The sequence below is a fragment of the Falco punctatus genome, assembly GCF_963210335.1.
Source record: "Falco punctatus genome assembly, chromosome: 5".
Taxonomy (NCBI): Eukaryota; Metazoa; Chordata; class Aves; order Falconiformes; family Falconidae; genus Falco; species Falco punctatus.
The window spans coordinates 55115730-55122563 of record NC_137584.1 but is presented as its reverse complement, the minus strand read 5'-3'; positions in this window follow the sequence as shown (position 1 = coordinate 55122563).

Below are 6834 nucleotides of genomic sequence, written 5' to 3'. Positions count from 1 at the left end.
TTCAGAAAAACACAGGAGTGCATAAGAATGGTAAATACACAGTTTCTGGTACGTTTGCATGGCCGCGTTGCTGTTCTCCTAAGTGCAGCCTCAATAAACGCCAATAAATAAGCACGATGCTCTGTTCTCCCACCTTACTTGAGTAGGTTAAGGCAAAATAGTTGTTTCCAACTTGAAGGCTTTTTTCTCTAAGTTAAATACTTTAAGCAAATGTTTAAGAGTAGCTAGATCATCATGTGTGCCCAAGGAAATGTTTGGCACTGGCAGAGGCACAGGTGGAACATTTCCACCTTCCTCTTGTTGAAGCAATCTTGGCTTTGGATCAAGACAGAAGAGTTTTCTGGCTCCTCTTACTTGTGCTGGTAGTAATGTTTCCTAGGAGCCCATCCTGCTGGCTCAGCATTTCAGAGACAACGTCAAGTTCAACCCACAAACCCTCCTGCTTTCACTCCCCCATCTACATTGAACACAAACAGGATTGTCAGCAAAGCTGGGTTTATCCTGCATATGTATTCTCCCACTGTAACAGGCTTCCAGCTGGATGTGCAAGCTACTTCTCTTGCCATCTGTATCACGTAGATGTCAAAATCTGGATTTTTGTAGGACATTCCAATGGGGGATAGAAATCATTAACTTAAAAGTTTAAATAAAAGGTGCTTCACTTCATTTTCACAGATGAGAACAGACTTGTTGCCTTCTGTTAGCAAGGTGGCAATGCTGCTGGCTAGCTAGTTTATAAAACTTTTTATAAAAGACTTTGCATTAATTGGTAATTTATAACCTGTGTTGTGGTCAGTGTTCGTTACAGAGCACAGGATACAGAGAAACAGGGTGAAACCAAACCTTTTTATGTCCCTGGGATATCCTGCTGCCTGCAAATGGACAGAACAGGCAACTCTTGCTGGGCCGCTCTCTAGCAAGAATGTCTCAATGCCACAACACACCAGCACAGGGAGACTAGGTGTTAGGTCACTACCCATGATCGGGTTAAATCTGCATAATTAATTAACTCATTAAGGAACAATAGAGAACTATCATCTCTTTGCTCTTGGCTCCCCAGCTCCTATCAACACCTAGGAGCATCCTCAACAGGGTAGCACCAGGAGGCAAAGTGTATCTTATTTCCCAGAGCTCTGCTAAACCTGGGTATTCCACAGAGCACTAAAAGCTGTCATGTTTAGTTTACATACAGATGTTAACGATTGTAATGTGTAGGCCTGAATTAATGAGAAAATCATTATATATAATGAGTATGAAAACAGCATATATATTGGAGAGAAAGCTCTGTAACCTTAAATGCACACAAACCATAGCTGAAAAAAAATTAACATCCCCAAATTTAGAATTAAGTACATTAATTTTTCAAAACAAACGAGGAGTCTGAGGCTTCTGGGTTTGGGTGCTTTATGGTACACCCCTAAATTAGTTCCTCCTAGTGCCATTAAAAATTCCATCTCAAAGATTTTGGTGATCACACAAAACATCTGGCTGGATTAAACACTCTAAAATAATTTCTCTTTTCTAATATTTCTTCATCTAAAAAGTATCTCCTATACTCTTCCTCTCATAGGGCCAGATAAATCCATTTATTTAGAGTAGAGGCATAGTGCAGGAAGCCAGTCAGCCCCAGGAAGAAGAACAACTGGTACCGGGTGGACTTCCATGATGATGACACCAGTGAAAAAAGTTGAGTCAAACTGCTTCTCTCTGCTGTGCCTTTGTAAGTTCAAACAGGAGTAGAAATCTGGAAAACCAAGATTATTCAAGTCATTTTTTTACTGATTATAACATGATTGTAGAGAGATTATCATAGATTTTATTGGTTAATTAAATATTGTCTGTTGCTATCACCACATAATACTAGATTTCGGAGAGAAGAGTATATGCTAATGGATTAATAGTGATTTAATATTAACATATCTTTCATTTAAAAAAAGAAAGTAAATAACGCAGGTTGTCAATTAATCATCAAACTGAGAATAGACCTGTTGATTTTTATTTTTTTTTCCTTAAAACAGACTGGCTAAAATCAAAATTAAAGTCTTTATCAGAGTAATGCATTTCCCAGGTGAAAATTAACTTCCTGAGACCACCTGAGCCAAAGCCAGACTCCAGGGCAGGGTCACCTTTTACCTGTGTCAGCCCTGAGAGGTGTCTGCCTAGCTCCCCTTCACACTGTCTGTCAGCATAGATATTTTTTTTTTTCTTCTCCTTTCTTCTTCTCCCTTTGGATAGAATCCACTTCAATCCACCGCCATTCTTCTCATAGGGAAGCTCTTTTAGATGGCTAATTCTGGAAGCAGCAGTTTAAGTCTATAACTGCTGTTCTGCACCTTATGTATTTATTCAACTGTGTGGATGCCAACACAGCTGCTCTCGGAGGGGAGGCAGGTGCTTCCTGGTCCCTACCCCTTGGTGTTTTGCTCTCTGTCTTGGTACAGTTCAGAAACCAGCTAGTGGATACAGGTTTTCAACCCATGACTTCGGTAAATGGCTGACGACCATCCCTCCTGTGCAGCCCTCACGAAGCTCAACAGGCATCCAGTTTTCTAAATCTAAATGAACAATCTTTACTTCTTTTCTAATCAGACAGATGGATTCACAGAGCATAACTTACCTCTGGTTTTAATTTTTGTCTCTTATTTATAATGTCAAAATTGTCAGAACAAACACAAAACAGAAGGAGAGCAGAAGGTGGGAGCTGGTGCCTTTGGGGGAATGTGTTGTTCTGCAGAGGTGGAGAGCACCCCCATGCACTGCCCTCTGTGCAAAGAGCCTGCATAGCCAGCCAAAGCTACAAATACACACAAGAAACAAAAATGTAGCAGAAAGAGGGTGCCAAATATACAGCATCCTTTGGACAACAATGGTAGCATCTGTCTTGCCAACAAATTATGAAGATTAGCTTGCAGTTACTCCATCACATAAAAGTTTCCAGATTTTTTCAACACAGCAAACTTGAACCCAGTCCTGTTTCCACTGAAGTCAGTGGTAAATTCGCAGTGCAAACAGGAGAAGTAACCTTGCTTTTGAGAAGGAAAACATTCCTTGGTGGAAAAAAATTACCCATCTCTAAAACTTTGAAGCACTCTGCTGAGCTGAGTTTTTTTACTTAAAACAGATGCAACACATTTTGTTCCTGTATATATAACACACACCCCAAACACTTTTGCACACACAAGATGGCTTGTATTTAAGCAGAGAAGAAAGTTTTGTTGAAATATGGAGTTTGTGAATAAAGTGTATGTGTATAGTGTGTACTGTTTGAAGAACGAGATTCTTGCCTGCTAATTTGAAGGTAAGTTTACTGTAAGATTTCCAAAAGATGGTATTTAACATGGTCATCATTAAAATGTCTGGATTTTTCTCCTGGGTTTGTTGAGTTGCTTGTCATGGTCATAGATGTTTTTGTCAAGTTTAAAACCTGGAATGACAAGCGCTATTACTATGAAAGTGAAAGGAATATGACAAGAAGCAATGAAATGAAAATCCTTAAAATTGACAAATGACATCACCTCTTGTCATTAGTGATGTCAGCAATGGTTCACTAACTTCAGGGGACACAAAGCAGATTTGGAGGAGGAATACAAAAATGCAAGACCATAACAGCAAGTGTAGAAAAAAATAGTTACAGGCATGTGATAGAAAAAGTACCCTGGCAGCAGTGATGCTTAAAGAGACTGAGGCACCTGACTAAAAAATGTACTGAGCAGGAACCCCCAGCGTGAAACGATGAGAAAGAGGAGAACTGGCTGTGTTGCCAGGGAAGGAAGCAAGAGTTGCTGCACTCTGTCCCCTATGCCAGGCTCCACACTCTGAAAAGATGGTTAAGAAACTGAAAATATACAGAAAATGACTGAAAGACTCACTTGAAGGCCTCAAAAATCTCCTTCCATTTCTTAGCTCTGAGCCAAAGGTAAAAGATGAGTTAACTATGGCCTGTAAATACCTATGGATAAAATTACAGTAAAAAATGTAACCTGTAAATACAGATGTTACCCGACTGCATCACTGAAAGCAAAAGCCGTTCAAATTCAAAATAAGGACAACAGTATGGAAGGATAAATAGTAACCATAAATGCCTGACCAGCTTCCCAAACGATGTGGTGGGTACTCAGGCCCTGCAGGCTTCAGGGCAGGACCCATGGTCCTTATGCAGGTATGTGCCAGCTCAACCCGGGGCTGTGAACTGAGTGCAGAAATTTCTGGGCAACATTTCATATTAATCAGGCATCAGAGTCACAGTAGCTGTTCTGGCCTTTACATCAACAAGAGATAGCAGGACACAGACATTAAATAAAATTCTTCATGGGAAAGTTAAATCCAATGCTTAAAAACAAGTTATCATTGTAAGATTTTAATCAAAGTAATACACTCTGAAGCACATTCAAGCTGCTGCACATGTTCTGTTCTTGCAGCATCTGAGCTGGGTTAAAAATTGCTTTCCCAGCCAAATCCCACATATCCACCATCACCACTTTCTCCTCATCGTTCCCTTCCTTCCCTACACTGCTTCTGCTCCTCAGTTTACTGCCCTAACCAATCCCTAACCCAGCTGTCCTGGGTTTGGCTGGGATAGAGGAGTTCTTCTTCTTAGTAGCTGGTAAAGTGTTGTGTTTTGGATTTAGTATGAGAATAATGTTGATAACACACTGATGTTTTAGTTGTTGCTAAGTAGTGCTCAGTCTAAACCAAGGACTTTCCAGTTTCCCATGCTCTGCCAGCGAGCAAGTGCACAAGAAGCCCGGAGGGAGCAGAGCCAGGACAGCTGACCCCAACTAGCCAAAGGGATATTCCATACCACAGAATGTCATGCTCAGTATGTAAACTGGGGGAAGCTGGCCAGAAGGGGCAGATTGCTGCTCAGGGGGTGGCTGGGCATCGGTCAGCAGGTGGCAAGCAATTGTATTGGGCATCACTTGTTGTTCTTGGGTTTTATTCCTATCTTTTTTTTTGTTGTTGTTATCTCCTTTTTCATTACAATTGTTATTGTTGTTATGATTATTATTATTATTACTATGTTTTACTTTATTTCAATTATTAAACTGTTCTTATCTCAACCCATGGGTTTTACCTTTTTTCAGTTCTCCTCCCATCCTACTGAGGAGGGGTGGGTGGTGGGAGTGAGCATTGTGTGGTACTTAGTTGCCAGCTGGGGTTAAACAATGACACCAGTGCTTTCCAAATGAGTAGACACAAAATCGTGCTTTTAAAGTTTTAAACTAGCCTAGCTCATGGTTTTGACAAGAAATCACTTTATTTTTCAGTTTTGTTATACAGCCCTGTCCCATATTTGTACAAGGACATCTTGTAATCGCTTTGCAACACCATCATTCACCTTCTCAGTAGCTGGCTGTATAGAGAGGGGTCTGCACAAATGGTTTATGACCATACAAGAATGTCCTATCTGGTAAAACATGTTCCAATGCTCAGTTTTGTCATTTAGGAGTTACTGTAATAGAATTGTTTACACTTTTTTATCCTTATTTTTTTTATAATACAGCTATGTTGAGGATACAATGTCATCATTACATATTATTTTATGAATCACTGACATTTTTTTCAAAGACATCATGCAAGTGTTGCAGAAGAAACAATAAGTATGATGGAGTGATTTCTAGGTTTTCTGAGAAAGTTTTAAGTCCAGACCACAGCAGATCTCAGACATTTCTTCTAAACATCGGGAGAAAAGCAGCTGTCAGATGTTCCCATATGAGCACTACTGTATGGACTGGAAGTTCTCTAATGTTCACAGGCACAAACATTTTCAAATTAGGGCTCACTTCACCAAAGCTGGAGACTTCCGAAAAAATCTAAACAAATCATTGGAGGACAAAATACCAATCCAAAGCATGAATACGTATTATTTCAATTCTTGGTGATGACAGGTTTGTTAATATAGCCATAAGACTGAAGCCTGAAACCCATACTTCTATAAGAAACCTTTCTACATTTAACTGTACCAGCTGAGCTCAATAGCCAGGGACTATTTGTGAGGGCTTCTGGGCAGAGTTGTATTTAACTCTTTCTGCCGGAGATACAAATTTGGGTCCTTGTTTGCTTTACAAGCCATCAGATGACTCTTGGCGAGCTAAGCTGCGTGGGTGTGAGGGGAGAACAACGATCACGCAGAAGCAACTGCCTGTTTGCTGGTTTTTGCTTTAACTGAGGCGTTAATTCCTTTTGTATTAGTCACAAGTCAAGGTATTCACAAAGTACATGGATAATCTCATTTTGACAAAACATCACTGGTCTGAAGGAAAAAGAAACTACCTCTCCCTCTAACCGAGCTTGCTTTGAACTACTTCCAGGAGATGCAGTTCTTTTAATATGAAGAGCTGACAAGTAACAAAAAAAAAAAAACAAAACAAAACAAAACAAAACTTAAATATTTATTTTTACTTAGGAAAATATTTATTTTTAAATACAAGGATCAGGACTAATTACTTGATACCTAAACTTACTTCAGGTTAAGTTGTGTGGTCACCTCATGGTTGGGGTGGAGGAAAGCAGGGAATAGGTTGCACAAGAAGACAGGGAGATCCCATCCCTGCTCTTACTCTCCTACTGAAGTGTCAAAGCAGGGGCTGGCCTTTCCCCACTCCCAGAGAGAAAAGATTTCTATGCGAAAAAGGCATAAAGATAGGAAAAACTGCTCTGCTCCCCATTCCTGCAGGCTTGATGGTTGGAGCTGGCCAGTCGACAAGCTGTAAATCAGCCAGAGGGCTCCTTTCGCAAAGCTGGCGGCTCCGGGGCTGCGCTGGGGGCTGGGCAAGCAAGGCTCCTGCACCCATTGCACAAGCAATCTATTACCAGCACAAAATAAGAGCAGTG